The 21,370-nt window shown below is 30.5% G+C and overlaps 1 protein-coding gene across 8 annotated transcripts in view; it reads right to left on the reverse strand.

Moving 5' to 3' along the window:
• Pcdh11x (protocadherin 11 X-linked) overlaps window positions 1-21,370 on the reverse strand; it is a 621,240-nt gene that overhangs the window by 599,227 nt on the left and 643 nt on the right. The gene's annotated exons all lie outside the window — the stretch shown is intronic.

A 21,370-nucleotide genomic window follows, 5' to 3' on the forward strand; every position in this document is an offset into this window, starting at 1 on the left:
CACTGTCTTTTATTTATTTGAAATTGTAGTAAAAGACAAAACTTTCTAATTATCAAGGTGATACTAAAGTGTATGTATACACACACACACACACACACACACACACACACACACACACACCAGCTAATGGATAATGTTCCTATTACTCTTCTTTCTTCTATGACTGCTCTATTCAATATGATACTGATTAGTTCTAAGGGAGTATTTAACTTTAAACTTTAATTAATCAAAATTAGATAAAATTGAAAAATCATTTCTTAGTTACACTAGCCACATTTTAAGTTCTCAATAGCTACTGTGTTGGAAAGCAGAAACAGAACATTTCCATTATTGTACAAGGTTCAATTAGATCATAGTGTTCCAAGATGCCACAATGTTTTTGTTTGTCAAGAAAACTTTATGTCCACGTAGGTGATTGCATGTATAATGCTTCCTCCTCACAAATATTTAGATCCCAACCAGTGACTTTCCAGTTGAAGTATTTAAACTTTTATTGTTCAAGGAATTTGAGACAATACATGAGAGACATAATTTTCAACAAACTTTGTTTTTTAAACTTTTCAAAAATATATTTGGTATCTGTGATCGAATCCAGGTGTGCCTAAAAACTGAGACACATCGCCAGTCCTTTTATTTTTATTTTTTAAATTTTGAGATAGGGTCTTTCTAAGTTGCTCAGGGCTTCACTAAATTGCTGAGGCTGTCTTCGAACTTGTGATCCTCCTGCCTCAGCCTCCTGAGCTGCTGGAATTACAGGAGTGCACCACCTCTTCTGGATCAAAAATCTTTTAGAGAGATATCTAAGTTTATGTAAAATATGGTGTCAATATGAGCTTGGAATCATTGAATGACCGTTCCAAGAATGGTTTGTCCAACTCCTTGAGAAATGAAGAATAATTAACACAGAGAATCAACATTAGTCCTACCCCACTGTAGTTAGCTCAACTGAAATACCAACATTAGCAATGAAAAAAATTAAAGCCCTTTGCCCTTCATTTGATCAGGACATGTTAGTGAAAAAAATGAGAAAGGAAAAAAGAAGATGTATAGTTCCTTAATCCATCTTCTCCCTTACTTTAAGAAAGACCTAAGATATATACAAAAAGAAGTAAAAAATAATCCAGATAATTGACTTATAAGTACCCAAAATTCTAAACCTATCTAAAGTTATTATTGTTATTCTTTTTTATAGGGGCATACTAAGAAAAACTTTGATATTTCACTAAAATGTTCATCCATTGGTGAAATCACTAGTTATCATTCATGTGGGCGCATCTCTAGGTAATTTATTTAAGCCTTAATAATGGATGTGAATACAGGGTAACATGACATGTATTTTTGTTTATATGTATACTTTCTAAGGACACAGCATCTGGCATATATGCACACACTCAGTAAGCATTTGTTTGATTAATAAATGTATGCATTAAAAGGATGGTTCCTATTTTAAAAAAATAAAAGAAAAAATAGCAGTGCTTAATTGTTCTTGCTTATAAATCTCAGTGTAGGTAGCCACTAGAATACTCTGTAATTGTTGACTTAGGGAATTTTTTTTTTTCGCTTTAACCTTAGTATAACTGTCCAGAGAACAATTTATGAATTATTTTCTGAAACAACTACTATTTTTCTGTCAAAAATGTAATAAAGGCTAAAGTGTGAATAGCTACTAAAATTTTATAATCTAGTTGTAAATCTTTATTTCAGAAGAAATTATCACAAATATGAAGTGTCATATGTGACAAGGGCAATACTTGTAAAATATAAGGCCCTATGCCTGTCAAACATATGTATATATCAAAAAAGAGAATAAAAACTCAGAAACAAATAAAATACCATTTTAATGGAACACAAGATTCATTTACACAGGGTATGTTGACTTGGGATTCTGATATCATAAACTACCTTGATCTCAAGTACACAAAATTACCAATTTCAGTTATGGTCAAGAAAAAAATTATGAAATTTCTAATAATCTGATCTATTGCAAAACTCTGGTGATTGATATTTATTCCAAAATTTAAAAATGAGCTTTGGGGTTGAAAAACGTAGGACAAAACCAAAATAATAAGCAAAATCTTAAGCCTGTCTGATATTTAATTCTTTGTAGGAATTTTGTAATCTAAGAAAAGAAAATTAATGCTGGATATAAAACTCCCAAGAGACACATTTTTTTTCTTTTGAAAAAAAGTAAAGGATATTTGTTGCCAAATAAAAAGCTATATTTTTTGCTTATTGTTCTGGGAAAGAATTACCTGAATCACTGTAGTAAACTTTAATATTTTTGACATAACCATGTGCAAGACACCACTTCATTGCCTATTGAAAGGTAATAAATAACACAGCACTTTCAGAGCTATAAATCTGGTACAGTTGCCCAGAAAATACATAGAGTGCCAGTAAGTACTAAAAATAGTTCCAAAGAGGTTGAATTCTAAAACTGATTAAATAAACGCTGTTTACTCTGTACATCTAGGAATACTGGTTGAAAGACTAAGAATTTATTTCTGAGCTTTGGCTACTGCTTGATTAATCACAAACCAACCTAATTTTAATATTTTTCCATTGTTTTCTTACTTTATGATACTGATCCATGATATATTGAATCACTGAACATAATATATTAGAATATACTTTAAGCAATATCTAAGCTTACTTTTCCTTTTACAAAAGGGACTCTGAGACTCAAGGAAATTAGGTGAATTGCCCATGATTACTAAATGAGTTTATTACAGACTCAAGTTTTTCAGCCAAGTGGTTTAACTATGAGTTCAATGGTTTTCCACTAAACTACAGCTACCTTTAAAAAGGTAGGCTTTTTAAAATATTTTATTTTATTTTTTTAGTTTTCGGCAGACACAACATCTTCGTTTGTATGTGGCGCTGAGGATCAAACCCAGTCTGCACGCATGCCAGGCGAGCTCCTTACCGCTTGAGCCACAACCCCAGCCCAAATGTAGGCTTTTTTGATGTTGGCAAGAACTCTTTACTATGGATAATTCTCTGCATAAGATAATTATCAGGTAATTACTTTTCAAATTAGAGCAAAAACAAAACCAATCAAACAAAACCCTTGTTTCCTTATTCCAGAACATTGAGCAACCAACAAAAAAGTTTCTTCCCTATCCCTAAGAAGTAATATTTTGTGATAAAAAATGAAATATCACTTAAAATAATGAGGGCTCATGAATAGGTTTTGCTTGCTTGTCAATATATTAATATTACTTAAATTCTCAAAATGGAATTCAGTATCAGTAGTTAACAAAATATATTTCACAATTTGTAGATTTTTCTTTTAAAAAAGCAACTACTTAATGAGGCTGGGGTTGTGGCTCAGTGGCAGAGCACTTGCCCACATGTGTGAGGCACTGAGTTCGGTCCTCAGCACCACATATAAATAAATAAAAATAAATAAAGGTACATCAACAACTAAAAAATATTTTAATTAGAGAAATGCAAATCAAAACTATTCAAATATTTCATCTCCCTCCCGTCAGAATAGCAGCTATTAAGAATATAAACAACAATAAGTGTTGGCAAGGATGTGGGGAAAAAAGCACACTGGTACATTGCTGGTGGAACTGCAAAATGGTGCAGCCAATATGGAGAGCAGTATGGTCATTCCTTGGAAAACTGTGAATGGAACCGACATTTGACCCAGCTATCCCACTCCTTGGTCTACACCCAACGGACTTAAAAACAGCACACATCAATGTTTACAGTAGCACAATTCACAATAGCTAAACTGTGGAACCAACCTAATGACCTTTAGTAGTAGATGAATGGATAAAAAAATGTAGTATACATACACAATGGAATATTACTTCAGTAATAAAAGAGAATAAAAGCATGAGGTTTGCAGGTAAATTAATGGAGTTAGAGAATATAATGCTAAATGAAGTTAGCCAATCCCCAAAAACCAAAAGCCGAATTTTTTCCTCTGATATAAGGAGGATGATTAATAGTGGGGTTGGAAGGGCCTTTCAGAATAATTATAAGATGCTAAAATATTATTTACATATATGAATCAAAATCTTATGATTTCTAAGTTATCTGTTTTTTTTTTTTTTTTCCAAGAAGAAGGCTGTAGTCTAGCATGTACATTCAGATTTCCCACAAGTGTGCATAGGAGGCACGGTAAACCTATGTCTTTTCTCCCATGCATGTTTCAAACAGATCAAAGAGTATTTTTTCCCAGAAAAGTGGAGGATTGGGAATATAGATGTGTCTTTTTATCAATCTTGATTTCAAACTCAATATTCTTTTTGTTGAAGATAAAATTAGTCAAGAAATAGAGAGCATGGGAGAGTTATTATATGCATCCAGGATACAGAATGATAGGGAAAAAAAAAAAGAGAATGTTCAGGACAAACAATACCAGGCCATGTACAGAGAGGAGACCCTTGTCCACTAAGTCAGAGAAAGTGTCAGGTAAGGTCATTTGTGTTCAGAATAATTATGATAATCCAATCCCTACCCAGTTAGCTCTGACCCCTCTTGAGGTGAAAAGCAACTTACGTGACCCATGTCTATTTCAATAAAGATGAATAAAGAAACTGTGGTATATATACCCAATGGAATGTTACTCAGCATTAAAAGATAATAAAATCATGGTATTTGCAGGTAAATGGATGGAGCTGGAGAATATCATGCTAAGTGTCGTAAGCCCATCCCAAAAAACCAGAGGTCAAATGTTTTCTCTGATAAGTGGATGCTGATCCATAATGGGGTGGGGAGTATGGAGGAATGGAGGAAATTTGGATAGGGCAAAGGGGAGGGAGGGGAAGGAAGGGCCATGGGGGTAGAAAAGATGATGAAATGAGATAGTCATCATTACCTTAGGTACGCATATAAAGACATGAATGGTGTGACTCTACTTTGTGTATAACCAAAGAAATGAAAAATTGTGCTCCATTTGTGTACTATGAATTAAAATGCATTCTGCTGTCATGTATAACAAATTAGAACAAATAAATTACAAAAGAGTGAATTGTAATTCATTTCCATTTGTCTGAATGTTGTCTCAGTCTGTTTTAGAAGGAAGTGCCATGTCTTCTAAGATGATTTCTAAACCTTAATTATATCTGATTCTTCTTAAAACAACTTCTTAATAAGAAAAATGCTATCAGAATTCTAGAAGCGTAACTACTGTTTATATATTTAAGGAGACTTAAACCTACTCAAATGTTAGAAGTATTGAATAACATAAAATACTATGCTCCATGGCAGTGATGCTAGGAGTGATTTATGTTTGAGATCAGTTTGAATTAGGACATACAATGATTCTAGAACACCAGTGTTTCATTTTTTTCCTTAGGTTCAATTAATAACTCTTTAATAAGGTTCTCAATACACTATAATATCTAACCACCAAGATAATAGTAATGTTTCTGAAATTTCTCCAAAATTAATTAAAATGACACCTTGAAAATAGAACTAGTATTTTCATAGTGTAATATCTAGCAAGTATGTAGTCTAATCAAACAACTAAAATTTCCATTCATATACAACTAATAAGCTCTTTATAGACTCAAGCAGAGGTAGGGCTAACCAAAGAGGTTCCAGTCTGCTCATTTATGCAGGGACATTGTCAATGACTAGTGTCATTTACATAAAAATGATTATGGAAATACAGTCAAAATATTTTTCATAAGCCATAATACTAAATGAAAAAAAAACTGTAAATTCATGAACTAGAAGTGGCTTTTCATAAATAAAGCCAGTAATAAAATATTAGCTTAATAAGTGGTTATTTAAACAAGGTAGACATATTTGTTCTAACTTACCCAAAGTTTACATTTATGTTTCATTTATATACTGAAACTTGAATTTTTTTTTCAATTCACCTAATTCTTTTTTTATTATTGGATTTTTTAAAACATATTTTTTATTTGTTCTAGTTAGTTATATATGACAGTAGATTGCATTTTGACACATGTACACAAATGGATCATAACTTCTCATTCTTCTGGCTGTAAATGGTACTTAGTCACACCAGTAGTGTAATTATATATATGGTCATATGTCTGTCTTATTCTTCTTTTATTTATATATGACAGCAGAATATATTACAATTCTTATTATACATATAGAGCCCAATTTTTCATATTTCTGGCTGTATACAAAGTATATTCACACCAATTTATGTCTTTATACATGCACTTTGGATAATAATGATCATCACATTCCACCATCATTTATAACCCCATGCCCCCTCCCAAGAACTCTGCCCTATCTAGAGTTCGCCTAATTCTAATAGAGGTTAATTTAATCACTTCTTATCCATATTAACAATTTAAGAGTTTTTTTCAAAATTTATTATTTTGATATTTATTGTAACTATTATACAACCATTAAATCAAATTAAAAATAATGATTTTACTTATGAAAAGAACAATCTTTTCTTTACTTTCTGAGCTACAATCATTTTACACATATACAAACAAATTTACTCATATTTGTATCAGTTTTCTCCTCTCCAAATTTTATTTTAAGACTAGAAACCAGGTTAGCAAAGGACACTTATATTTGATTAATATGAATATTCAATTTATGAAACTGACTCATTTAATAATATTTTGCTGGTGCTAATAAAACTGTGTTTGGGGGGCTGGGGTTGTGGTTCAGTGGTAGAGCGCTCACCTTGCACATGCAAGGTCCTGGGTTCGATCCTCAGCACCACATAAAGATAAATAAATAAAATAAAGGTATTGTGTTCAACTACCACTAAAAAAGAAATGTTAAAAAAACAAAAAAATTGTTTTGCAGGTATATGATAAAACATAATAAATATAGAAAAAACATTTTTTAAATTAATGAAACATAAATCCCACCTACAATTAGAGAATCACCTCTTAGAAGACTCTATAATTTAGCATTACGTTCCCATTCCATTAAATACTTAAGAAAGTAACTTCTACATTTAAAATTAATTATAATAATCTTGCAAACTTTAGCAAAACACTATTACTTCATGAAAATCTCTTATTATCAAAGGACTTGTTATATGTGCTAATACTATTCCACTTATGATACCTAGGCATGATTCCTCCAAATTGTACTTATTATTTTGAAATTTTTGAAATATTTTCTTATTTGAAAATGTTAATCATTTGAAGATTGGGGGTAGATTTCAAAACAACATGAATCCACCACAGAGTTACAAAAATCTTTCTATAAAAGACAAAATCTCTTATTACCTGAGGATATATAGGATAGGCTAAAGCAATGGTTCCCTCCAGGGAAATTTATTATTTGGTACATCTGGAGACATATTTGGAATGTAATAAATGGTCAAAAGTGTACTACTGTGATCTAGTTGATGGGGCACAAGACAGACCCTACCCTACCTCACAAGAAAGTTATCTACTCACAAAAATCAATAATGTCAAGGTTGAGAAACCCTGGAGAAATATAATGAAAATTGCAAACCTGAAAGTAAAAGACTACATTATTTCCAAATACATATTTTATTATGCATTCTATGTAACAGGAATTATATATTTAAAGTCCACCAAATAACCAGAAAAGACCCTGAGAAATACTAATGGAGAGAGAAACTGATAATATCTATACATAAGAATAGCTTACACAAACATCAGTCTTTTAGGACAGTGAGCAGACTATAACTAAATTTATTTTTGATTATCCTTTTTTATCTTGTGGTTAATAAAATAATTAAAAATTCTGAAGTCACCAACGAGTAATATGTGATTTTATGAAAATGAAGATGGATTAACTGATTTGAGAAGGAGAAGCATTGAACTTAGATTATTTGTATGGTAGAGCAGAAGAGAAGCAAACTGGTTTATATTTGTGACCAAAGGAGGTATCACTTAAAAGTTTTAAGATTTTACACAACAGCTTAAATATAAAAATGACAAAAATATATGCACATGTAAATATAATATTCAAACTTAAGTGAGTTCTGCTAATTTAATTATCAGAACACTTAAGTGTAGAACAGAAGAAATTTTGATTTCATCAACTGACGTTTGGTTTTCAACTAAAGTTTTAAAAATAAGACTTTTATCAGGTTCTAATACACGTTCTTATTCAATCAGATCTAAAACCAAAGATGACAAAAAAAAACTTAAAATGTGGGAAAGAATATGTATACATATAAGAAATTATAAATGTCCAACTCTTCAATTGTTCTTCAAATGCAATTTCAAAATATAATGTCCACAAAACATTTTGTAGTATTAACAAATTACTATGATTAAAGAATGACAACTGAACAATGTGACAAAAACTTATTAAAAGTACATTTATTCCTAAATAAAAATTAATGTAAAGATCTTATATGCCACAGTATAATATATAGACTTTTCTTATGGGAATTAAAGATGAAGCTAAGATCATAGGTATCTAAAATCTCTATATGTTATTATAGCATTGGTAAACAGCCAATAGTTGCAAGAAAATTGCCTAAAGAAATGTATGAAAGACCACCAAAAATCTTCAAAGGAAGTGTATTTATACCAATGTAAATTGTTAAGATTCTCTTTATTAGTGCCTGTTGGAGTAGGTCCTGTGTTGATATGTAAGAAAGTTCATTTTGAAATTCCCTTTAAAATACTTTTTATTCTATGGATAAAGAAAATATGTTATACATATGCAATGGAACATTACTCAGCTATAAAGAAGGATGAAATTATTGCGTTTGCCAGTAAATGGACGGAACTGCAGACTATCATGCTAAGTGAAATAAGCCAATCCCCCAAAAAACCAAGGCCAAATGTTCTTTTTGATATGTGGATGCTGACTCCTAATAGGAAGGAGGTTGGGAGGAGTGGAGGTTCACTGGACTGGATAGGGTGGGGGAATGGGAATGGGAAAGACAGTAGGATGAATTGGACACATTTTTCCTATGTTCATATGTGAATACACTACCAGTGTAACTCCACATCATGTACAACCACAAGAATGGGAAGTTATACTCCTTGTATATATGCTATGTCAAAATACACTCTACTATCATATATAACTAAAAAGAACAAATTATTTTTTTAAATCCTTACTATTCTAAATAAACACTCCTATTTGCTCTTTTCTACCCTTTTAGAAGAGTAAAGGTGCTCCTCCTTGCCAGATAATCTGTACATAATGGTTACCAAGAACAAACATGCTACAGCATGGATCTAAACTAATGACAAAAGCACACTAGTAACTGGAAAGCATATTTAAAGAAGATTTAAGCTTATCTAGTTTTACAAAAAAATTATATTTTTAAAGAATGCTTTCTGGGAATTTTGATATAAATTTGCTGAATTAGATAATTACTAGGAACAATATTTAAAGTATTTTGAAGAAAAATAAAATGTAATATGGAGGGATATGATTCACTCAAATTTAATTATTAACTATTGAACAGTAAAGTACTGACTATGGCTTTTAAAGAATGAATTATGTGGAACTATGATAAATCACTTGCATGCCCAAAGAAGCATAGACATTAAATCAGCACTCAGCAGGTAGACTTTGGAATTATGCTTTGATTATCAAACTCCAATTTAATGAAATCACAATTTTTCACAAATCTGACAACACTGGGCTACATTTTTTAACCCACAGCAAAACCTATCCATGATAGTATACTGACAAACATTTAGTAAATGCTGACTTTAACTTCTGACAAAGATTTTTTCTCTAATCAAAATCCAGTTTGTGATTTAGCAAATCACCAAGAGGTAGAAGAAAAAAAATAATATAAAGCTAAGGAACCTAGTAATAAGTGATTTGTCTTTTATAATATCATTACTCTAAGATCAAATGTGTACTCTAAACCATTATCAAGATTATCAAGCTAACTGAGCTCTATATCACATTTTTTATTTAAATTGATTTTTATTATCACTAGAATTATTTACATGTGTAGCAATTGTAATTAACTCTATTAACAAGATACTTACTTAAATTTCATTAAATTATTTCTATTCAGGACTATGCTAAAATATTCAAGCTATTGCTAAAATTTAAAGGTAAGTTTCATAATAAACATATTTACAATTTGTTTATTAATTTATTTAATCACAGCTTTTCATGAATAATGTCATATAAAAGATATAAGTGACACTCATATACATATTTTATAAGTAAAATAGAAATCTGCACCATACCTGCTTAAAAGAGTCAATCTATGTAGAGTATTTTTTTTGATCAAGTTTAAATTTCTTTTGGGAAAGTAATTAGTTCTACTAGAATAGTATATAGGCATTATATACAAATCTGTGAGTGAAAAATCTAAGATTCCATGAAGAAAAACAAAACAACTGATATAAAAATAATTTTTAATTATTGTTGATATTATGCTTTGTAATGCTGATAAATGGGGGAAAACAAAATACAATTTTTTTGGGGGGGGGGGTACTGGGAATTGAACTCAGTGGCACTCCGCCACTTAACGACATCCCCAGCCCTATTTTGTATTTTATTCAAAGACAGAGGTTCACCGAGTCACTTAACGCCTTGCTGTTGTGGAGCCTGGCTTTGATCTCATCATCCTCCTCCCTCAGCCTCCCCAGACACTGAGATTATAGGAATGTGCCAACACATCTGGCACAAAATACAAATTTAATCATGTATTGATGGTATCAATTATTCTCAAACCAGTATAACAAAGAAAAATATAAACTGTTTTATTATAAATATTTATGAAGAATATGTCCAAGCAGATAAATTCACCATTCCTCTCCTCAGAAAATACTCAAAAGTTCTTCTATCCACAACCTAATGCCTATTTTGGAAAGATGTTCAAGCAGTTATGAAGCTCATCCTCTCTTCAGGCTATACTCAAATGGCCTCCAGACAAATGACTATTTAGAGAAAAATGTGTAGAAGAGAAATTCAATAACACATTTAATTTCAAAAAGCTTTCATTATTTAGAATCTTGGCCAGAAGTCTAATCCCTCCTACTTTTTGTGGGTCAGTGCATGGAAGCAAATAATAGATGGTCTGCATATATTTGAATAATGATGAAGAAAATGGAAATCTTATGTCCTAAATTAAAGGAATTCTTAGTGCAATGAAATCTGTTTTCCATGTAATTTTCTTGACTACTTATCTTTAATGAATACTACATAATATGAACAATGCCAGTTCAGAAAAGGATTCACCCAGTATAAATTTGATGACAGCCTGTGTGCTGCCATATAATTCTTCACAAGCTAATCTTTTGCCAGCTGAGCTGTCAGCCTGCGAGTTGTTCAGATAAATGAAACAAGAGTGCAGCTTGAATTTGTGCAAGTAATAGTTGACTATATTGCTGTCATGAAGAAAATGGCAGCTCTCTGACTCAAGGTAAATAAGAATTTCAGGAATAAAAGGGAATGGAATGTAAAATGGAAAAGAAGAAACTGGTCTACAAATTTTAGGTTTTTAAATGGTATGACTATATATTCTGGTTATCCCCATTTAACTATAATTTTAAAATTGTCCTGGATTGTAGGATAAATTATATGGTCATCTTCATTTCATGAAATTCGAGTAGATAACACAAAATCAAATGAGGATAAAATAGAGGTAAAATGTATACACAAATATTTGTACAGTACACAAATGATATTTTAATCTACAAATTAAAAATATTTTTAACTATAAATATATGCTTTATCTTTATTTTGTTTATTCATTTTTATGTGGTTCTGAGGATAGAACCAAGTGCCTTAAATGTGCAAGGAAAGTGCTCTGCCACTGAGATTATTAACTATAAAGCATCTTCAAAAGACATAGTAAAGAATTTGAAATTACTTAAATTATCCATAGTATAATTGTATTAGATGAATACAGCTCTTGAAGTCTTATCTATTAAGTAAATAATTCTAAAAATCAAATTTCCAAGAGCTTAAGGTATTTAAACCTCAGTTTTATTGACCTGGATATTTTACATGTAAATACGTAAGTTTTCTGTGTGAAAGTTTCAGTTCAATAAAAATTCTTTCATTATACCAGTTAGGAATTTTATCTTAAACATCATTTGAAGGTCTAAAGTAAAACTTCATTCACCTTGGTATACCAGCAAAACTCATGTCAGGATTTTTGGAAAAAATAGATTTCAGAGAAATATTTAAAATACTAAAACCTGCAGATGGAGTCCATACAGAAGCCAGCCAACAATGTTCCAATTAAGAACCATATAACCTCCCGCCAGTGAGGACTTGGGTAGCTAAAACCCGAAGATCACAAAGTCTAGGGCAGGCTCAGGAATTTAGCCAGACCCTGTCTCAATATGCTGGGGATATAGCTGTAGCTCTCAAGTGGTAAAGCTATGGTTCTGGTCGTTGCTACTTTTTCAACATGGATAGTTCTATACTGGATTTGCAATCTGGATAAACAATATGTTTCATGGAGATATGGCTGTAGTTGATAACTTAAGATAAAATTCCTCATGGTAAAATTAAAAGATCTAAATGCCTCTGAAAATACATAAAATCTGTTAAATATGTAAGTCCTCAGAGAAAAAGCAGTGTGAGATCACTTAATAGAGTATGAAATATTCTACACAGCAATCTTATAATCTTATTGTTTATTCAAACATCATAACTAGCCCTCATTTTATATTTATTTATTTATTTATGATATTTTAATTTCTGGAAGTTAATTGAATATTCATTAGATTGTAACTAAACATGATATCTACGTGAACTTTCATATTAATTGATGTAACCATGCAGTGATTTAAATAAAGCATTATATTCAAATAAAAGTAATCTGTAAAGTCTATACTTCTTAATTTATTTATAATCCATTAAATTTTTTTTTTAATTTATGCATCCCTGGATTACTTAGACTACCATTTTATTCTGTTAACCATTTACTTTTTAATTTTCATTACTGACAACAAATACTTCCTTGTTACATTGTCCTTAGGGATCAGGCTATTTATTCTGTTATGTTTCCCCAATGCTTGTCTTCAGAGGTTATCTTGGACCTCTCATAGACCAGGAAGAAACACTAATTTATATGAAAAGCTTATTTAAACAAATCTCCTGCTTGAAAATGTTATTTAAAATGTATTTCATTTAGAATGATTAATGATAAATATGATGTTTGAGCTCTTTTCAAAAAAATCCACTGCAAAAAGACAACCATGATAGAAAAGGGATAGGAAAACACAAAAGTTCTCAGCATGAAAAAAGAAAAGACAAGAAATGAAATTGATTTTTTTGAAAAAATGGCATATGAATGAGATGTAAATAAAGCAATTCCAGATGGTAGAAGCAGTATATGAGAAAGTACTCATATTAGCAGTATCACAGTCATATGGAGGGCCAGGAGGAAGCAGAGAAAAATGAAAAGGAGACATCTGATTCAAGAGATAAGCTAAAGAAGGTAAATGGAAGACATTTTTAATTGAACTAGTTCCAGAAGTAAATGTGGAGCCAGTGGCATTGATTGAGAAATAGAATAATGCAGTCATATTCTTCTCTGTACACATCATAAAATATGTATGAAATACTAAGTTTAGGTTATAAAATGAGCTTTTTAAAGAGTAGAAAGCATCAGGTCTTGGAAAAATTGGGAAAGACTACAATCCTAAATTATACAGTAAAACAAATAAGTATTGTATATAGAACACTTTTCTTCAAGGCACTCAGGAAATCTTATGGATTTTTCTTATTTCATCAATTCTTATGCTTATTAAATTAATTTTCATTTTCTTTATTAAATAGGAGGGAAATTGTAAGCAAATATACCAAGTTTTAGAATTAAGATTATAAAAACTCATATAATTACTACCACTAACTCAGGAATTAGTGTTGTCATCCAAATGTTTTACTTCTGGTCTGAAAGAGATTTTGCAGAGAAATGTTGGCAAAAATGTCATTGCCATAATTGCAGACCCAGTAACTAAATAGAATGCCATAAATTACTGGAATATTCTTGGTAAACATCTCCTAAAAGTAGACTTTTATATTTCTGTGAATATAAAGACTTAAAATAATCCCTTGTTCTTAATGGCTGCATTAACAATTCAAGGTAAAATGTTCTTTTAATATAATAAATGGGTTTTTTTCTGCTTACTATCATTAGTATAAAAACATTCACAATAATGCCTATTATTAAGCTCCTTGGGGAAAGTGGCTATTTTTCAAAGATATTTTTATCCCTTAAGACTTTGTATGTTGGTCACTCATTAAATTTCTGTTAAATATTGATGATGGGAATTAAGACTAAAATGTTCGTAGTCAGTTCCTGTTACAACTAAGACAAAATAATAGAACAGCTTTCCATTATTAACAATTTTACTTCATTCTATTCGAGAAGATTCTGATGATAGACTTTTATATATAAAATAAGCAAAAGGGTGAGAAATGTTCATCACAATTCTCTACATAAGATCTCAGATTATAGGAGATTTAGAAACAAGTTAGTGGGGCACGGTGGTACACACCCATAATCCCAGGGACTCTGGGGCTTGATAAAGGAAGATTGCAATTTCAAGACTAGACTCAGCAACTTAGTGAGGCCCTCAGCAGAAATTCAAAATAAAGAGCCAGGAATATGGTTCAATGGTTAAGAGTTCCTAGGTTCAATCCCTAGTGAAACAACAACAACAACAACAAAAGCTTAAATTTAGTTGGATAATCTGAAGAACTGTAGTACTAAAGTTTTTCATTTCATTTAATAATGCAAAGTTCACACTATTCTAATAGTTGTTTTCCTGTTATGTAAGTTCACACTACTTTTCTTTTCCTACAAATATAAAGGTATATGCATGCAGCAATTAAAATATAATAGCACTAAACATTCTTCCAATTTATTAAAAACTAAGCAACAGATATCTAATAATTATATATCTAGAATTATCTCCTACATATCATATCAAATGAGAAATATATGAACAGCTATATTTGCAACATTTTATTGCTGGAATATACATCTTTGTGTGTATGTGTGTTTGTGTGTGCTTTGTTTTGTTGTAGTTAGCTCTCTAGTAATGAATATCTAGCATTTTTATGGACAAAACACTTTGTAATATATGTGTGGAATAAGATTAGTGAACATATAATCTGTACAAGAAAAATCAATTAGTAAAGAACATTTTTAAATAGTTAAGAAAATTAGGCTGAGTTATGTAATTTAATTAAACTCAATATTGGCCTTCCTCCAGTAACTTCTACTTGCATCAGGAAACTAAAAGACTTCAACAAAAGTCTAGTAAAATTTAACATGTGATCAAAATAATCAATGTGATCTATTATATTATCTACTGATTTATTTACCACAGTTTATTAATTTTATGAAGATGAGAGAATATTAATTCCTGTAGTATTTTGTTTTTAAATGGGAACTATGTTTCTTTTTATATTTTTAGCTACAGAAAAATATTCATCAAAACTGATCCAAGTCTACAGAGCTTGATAAAAGTTTATGCTAAAGTTTTCCCCAGAATGATCTTATTGTTTTGAACATCACTTGTGATAAAGGTATTATTATCACCTCTGATATAAAAACTTTACCCACTCATTATTTTTTTTAAATCTAAGATTAAAATATTATATTTCAGTTACTAAAAGGGTGTTTCCCCAACACCTAATAAGATACTCATCATTATTTTCAGTAGCAAATTGTGTAGACAAAAAAGAAAAAATTATGCCAAGCAAATTATACACCTTAAACATTGATTATCTTAGATTATTAGCATTAACCAGAATTATGAAAAGCAGCTCAATCTGAGTAACCAAATGCAATGTTATATAAGTTCCATATCAATTAATTTTGTTTTGTTTAAATATATTTTATCTTCAGTTTTAAGTTATTACCTTTGGCAGCCATAAAAGTAAGCGATGAAAAAATTATTAGTTAGAAATGTAAGTAGTGGAATAATGGACTGATAAGTCTAAACCTAAAATTAACAAAATTTAACAGTGCTTGTTATAGTTAGTTGTTAATATTATGTTAAGGTGAACAATGTGAAAAATTAATCAGATGTAGAAATGAATTTGTTTTTGAGAGTTTCGATTTATAAACATTTATGAATTTATAAATTGATACTCTAGAATTGAGCAATATAAAGCATCCAGCACATATTATTTCATGTGGAACTATTAATAACAGGTATATTTAATATCAACCATTTTTGAACTATGAATACTAACCAGGTTTCTGAATAAAGTCAAATGATACTTAATCCTATTAGTGTTATGCTCTCATTTAAATAAGTCCTGACAGCATTAATAAAGAGTCATTCATGAAAAGAATGGATATTATGTGTCCTTTTTCCCCACTGGAGGTACACTATGATAACCTCAGCTTTCAGGGACCTAATAGTCATTAGCATTTGATTGTCCTCTTTTTTGCTTTTCAGCGCAGATCAAAAATGTTAATCTGCACATCACAGAGTTCAGAGAATATCAGATCAAGTAATCTTAATGCTGAAAGCTTGAACTTCTAAGTGAAACTTCATTTTATACTTGGAAAAAACGAGGAAATAATTTTACTCAACTCTTCTGAGTCCCTTGGAATCAAGTAAGCAATCTAACACTGTTATACACATTGTTGTACATTCTGCCCATAATAGCATTAATGAATCTTTACTCCTTTCTTATGTCACACACCTTTTTGAACTCTGGTTAAAATATATTATTCTCTCAGAATAATAATGTTCTTTTGATGTTTGTCTCCATGATAAATCATTTGATGCCTCATACTCAACAATTTGAATCAATATTAATAAATCTAATGATATAAGAAATTTTCACAATTTATATTTTCTAACCCAAGATTTCAAAACAAATCTAACTCAAAGTTAGTATTGTAAGTCCAAGTCTGAAGATTTTTAATTAAAATAGAAACAACGGCCTGACGATCTTGTCTAGGTAAAAGGACTATGCCAGCTTAAATTATCTCCTGAGGTCAATGTTAAAGATGAGGCTTGTTTATGGGATTGCAGAAACAGGTTGGGGATTTGGGTGAGATCACTAATCTGGGGAAAAAAACAGTTGATCTTCATGCTCTGTCAGCATAAATGTCAGTCGTGGAAACATTTTCATGCCTCTCACAATGAAAGGCATTCTGTCACTGAGCCAGTTTGAGAATTTTTACCTCTGATACCTGACAGGGAAGATGGAAATCTGAAGCAGAAAATGAAGATGTATGTAACATCATTACACAAACTAATTTCCCCTGGGTTCCAATCATAGGAAGAAGTATGTCTCTGTGGTTTATATACATATCCTAAGTCAGATAGGGTGCTTTAAGTATATTTATCTTAATGAAAATGCTGGCTTCCTGTCAATAAAACTTAGAATATGAAAAAGAGCTTTTAAAATAACAGGGCATTGGAATACTAAACATTTTTAGAGACTAAGTACTGTAATTTCCTACTCCTGACTGATAACTCCTTCAAATACCAATATGTACAGTGTACTATGAATATGTATGTATGTATGTGCAGACTTATGTGTATACACTCAAGTGCATATGCATATACACTTATGTGTGTGTATGTACATATATATGAATACCTAGAGAAATGTATGTAGATATCACTATTTAACAGAGTCCAAATTAAGGGAAATTATATCAAAATATCATGGAGGATTCTCATCTCATTGCAGCATGACTTTACTTGAAATCCTGGAAAAGGATATGTATTTAAAAGGATATTTATTTAAAATTTATTAAAATTGCCAAATCAAGAATTCCTAGAGATAAATTTTTTTCTGTAGAAAATAATATGATATTATTTTAAAGTCAAAATTATCCTTACAAAGTTCAAACCGATACATTTTATTTTAACCTATTTTCCCTTTTATCAGATGGAATTAATTAGTAATAACTTTAATATTTCATTGCACACTCTCTCTTTTCTTTTTCTTCTTTCACTGTCTTCCTCTTGTATCATGAATTTGCTATGATTCCTCTCTCAGGGATAACTGTTAATAAAATCTAGGAGTCTACTGTATTCTGTTTTCATTTATATATCTTATGATCATAAGCAAAACATACTAATACTCTGAATTTCATTTTCCAATTATTTTAAATGTGGAATAATAATACATTTCTTGTTTATGATAAGGCATACCCAAAGTAACAAAATATAAACTAAATTAAATATTTATATATTATTTAAAATTTTAGAAACAAATTATCTGTTTTAAGTCTTTATGATTTATTATGTACAGTTTTGATATTTAATAAATCTTCTCTACCACTAATTTTAATTTCAGTGAGTTATAATATTGTCAATAGCAGAACCTTTTTATATCTATGAATTGACCTAATTTTTCCTAGAATATTTCTCTACATTTCCCCCTTTCTCTCCTTTTGCTATTTGAACTTTTCATATACATTTTAGATTACCCTAGTTAGCATAAACTGTGATTTTGCTATTCTTATCTATTCAACAAAAGTAGAGCAAATTAATATTAATTAAATTCTCATCCTATTTTTCAAGACAGGGGGTCTTTTAAAATAAATTTTTATGGTTGGCCTACTTACTTTCAAATTGTAAAATTTAGTAAAGTTTACTGATGAATCAAAACATGTTTCTTTTTCTTTAACTCTCCTTTCCCCAGCATACATGCCACTTTCATGATAGGGCCTTTTTGCAAGTCAAAGTGCATTCTGTGAATGTAACCCATGTCATGGCCCTCTGCTCACCTGGGGCTATGCTTTGTGTTCTATTCTCATTATTTTTAACAAGCTCTCAGAACAGTATTTGTCCATGAGGCCATGGAGATGCCCCAGTGTTTTAGGTATACTGTATAGTTACTCTAGGCTTATTACTCCGTCTAATGCAGAAAGAAACTTTAGATCATTGCTATTTCTACTTATCTTAAAAACCTATAGTGATCCTGTCTTTTTGTCATTAGTTGACTTACTTTCAACATAAGTCAAAGGAAAATACTTTTTAATAAAGCTGAAATTATGTCAGCAGTTTGACTTGTTATATTTGAATTTGTTTAGTAGCTTTCAAAAATAATCAGAATTTTCTTGAAAGTTCAATAATCTGAGGGAAAAATAACAAAATTATTCCTTACACAAAAAATGAATTTTAAGAAGATGTTTGTCACAATATCAGGTGGAGAGAGCCTTTTGCTAATAGTTGATTTCAATTTGCTAAGGTCCCATTTTTTATTTGGTCTTTCAGTTACAATTTCAAAATAAATTATTTTTGTTTAGGCTGTGCTTTCCAACATGCTAACCAGAAACTACTTATGGCTATTAAAATTAAAACAAAATTTAGTTAAAATGTAATTCCTTAATAGTGCTACCACATTTCAACTACTCAGTAGCCACGTGGTCCTAGTGGCTACCATTTTGGGTATCACAGATTATAGAATGTCTATCAATGACCAAAATCATATAGCTAATAGGGGTATCCATTCTGATACACAATTTATAAATTAAGGTGATAAGCCTCAAATTTCTAGAAGTAGTCTAATATTATAAAGCATCTCCAAAAACATTTAATGCTGATATATCTACTCTATAATTACTGCTTATCTTCCCAATTTTGCCTCTATAAGAATTATCTCATCATTCACATATTTCAATTGAAGAAATTAAAAATCAGAAGGATTAAGTAGGAGGTAGCATATTTAGGAAGAGTTTAGCACAAAACTGAGATCTGTATCTTTCTCACTTCCACATATACTTTTCATTTCATGAGATAAGGAGATGGACTGTAGGTTTCTGACCTATAAAAGCTTATTTATGGATATTCTAACCCTTCTCTAATTTTACCTCATATACTCAGACAAATATGTCTTTTACTTGAATATTTCACTCAAGAGATTTGTAGCCTTCAATTTCTGAACTTATTTGTTATGGTTTGGATATAAATGTCCCCCAAAAACTCATGTGTTGAAGGCTTGTTTGTCAGTATAGCAATGTTCAGAGGTGAGGCTTTCAGGAAATGATTGGATCTTGAAGGTTCTAAACTTGTCAGAGGATTTATCCATTTGATGATTTAATAATTTCAACAGACTATTTGGAAGTAATGGAAACTGTAGAAGGTGGGACCTAATTGGAGGAAGTATGTTTCTAAGGACATGCCCTCTAAGGGTATTTTATGAGCAGACTTTTTTACACTCTTCTGCCATATTGTTCTGTATTGCTTCAGGCCAAAACAATAAAGCCTAAAGGTCATGGAATGAAAGATGTGAAATTATAAGACAAAATAAATCCTTCCTCCTCTAAATTGTTTTCTTTGGGAAGGTGGTTTAGCCACAATGACAAAAAGCTGATTAATACAGTACATATAAACAAATATGTATCTTTATAATTTACATTGTCATTTGTTGATCAGTTTTCTCATAGTATACATACTCCAGGCCTAAAACCTTAAGATAATAAATGACAGAATATCATATTTATGTGTTCTTTGAATACTATAAAACAGTCATGTCAATCATAGTCTTACATTAAGTAAACAGAGAATATTTATAAATTTTGAAAATCCTCTCATTATATCAGTATGAATGCTGTACACTTGTTCTTTTATATGTATTTTCCAAGAACAATAAAGTAAATTCTAGTATTTCACATACCCAAATCTGAGGTTTCTACTATTGTCTATTGATAAGTTTTAGTAATTTCCCATGTACTTAGTAAATGTGGCCCTTCTCTACCTACATTGAAGGATACCACATATTCTACTATTCTTCCCCTCCCCAGGCTGAAATCTAGTCAAAACTGAATCTTCTGGGCTAAATGGAAAAATTACATTTTGTATTAATTGAACAATGTGTCTTTAAGGAATTGAAACAAAATGAAAATATTTTAATAGTAAATTTTCTAAAATTTAATTTTACTTTAATGATTCATAAGATACTTAAAGATCTTACGTTAACTTGAAATCACATGAAAAATGTCTCATTAATCTATACATATTCAGAAATGCTGGTGATACAAATGTTTTATTCATCCCTCATATAGATAATTTGACATCTTTTCAAAAGACAAGATATAGTTTCCTTTCTAAAATAACCAAAAAATTTTTGATAGTTTTGTTGATTCATTCTTAATGCTTTGATTTGCTTATTTTGGTCAAGTTTCTGGCAGAGTTATGACTATACAGATTAAAATTAAGATATTGGGCAAGCTTAAGTAGCCGAGCTTAATTCCTTTTCTAACCTCTATAATTATTTAAGGAAATACAAATGTTTGGAAATGATTATAGGTACAATGAAAATTAATAAGTCCCTTGGGCTGGGGTTGTGGCTCAGCAGTACAGCCATTGCCTCACATGTGTGAGACCCTGGGTTCGATCCTCAGCACCACATAAAAATAAGTAAAATAAAGGTATTGTATTCAACTACAACTAGGATATATTTTTTAAAAAGAAAGTTAATAAATCCCATGTAATTGCACAAAGTGTATTGGTGAATTTTCTCGAGTATGCTTTGCTTAAACTTTGAA

Source organism: Callospermophilus lateralis, chromosome X, assembly GCF_048772815.1.
Source record: "Callospermophilus lateralis isolate mCalLat2 chromosome X, mCalLat2.hap1, whole genome shotgun sequence".
Taxonomy (NCBI): domain Eukaryota; kingdom Metazoa; phylum Chordata; class Mammalia; order Rodentia; family Sciuridae; genus Callospermophilus; species Callospermophilus lateralis.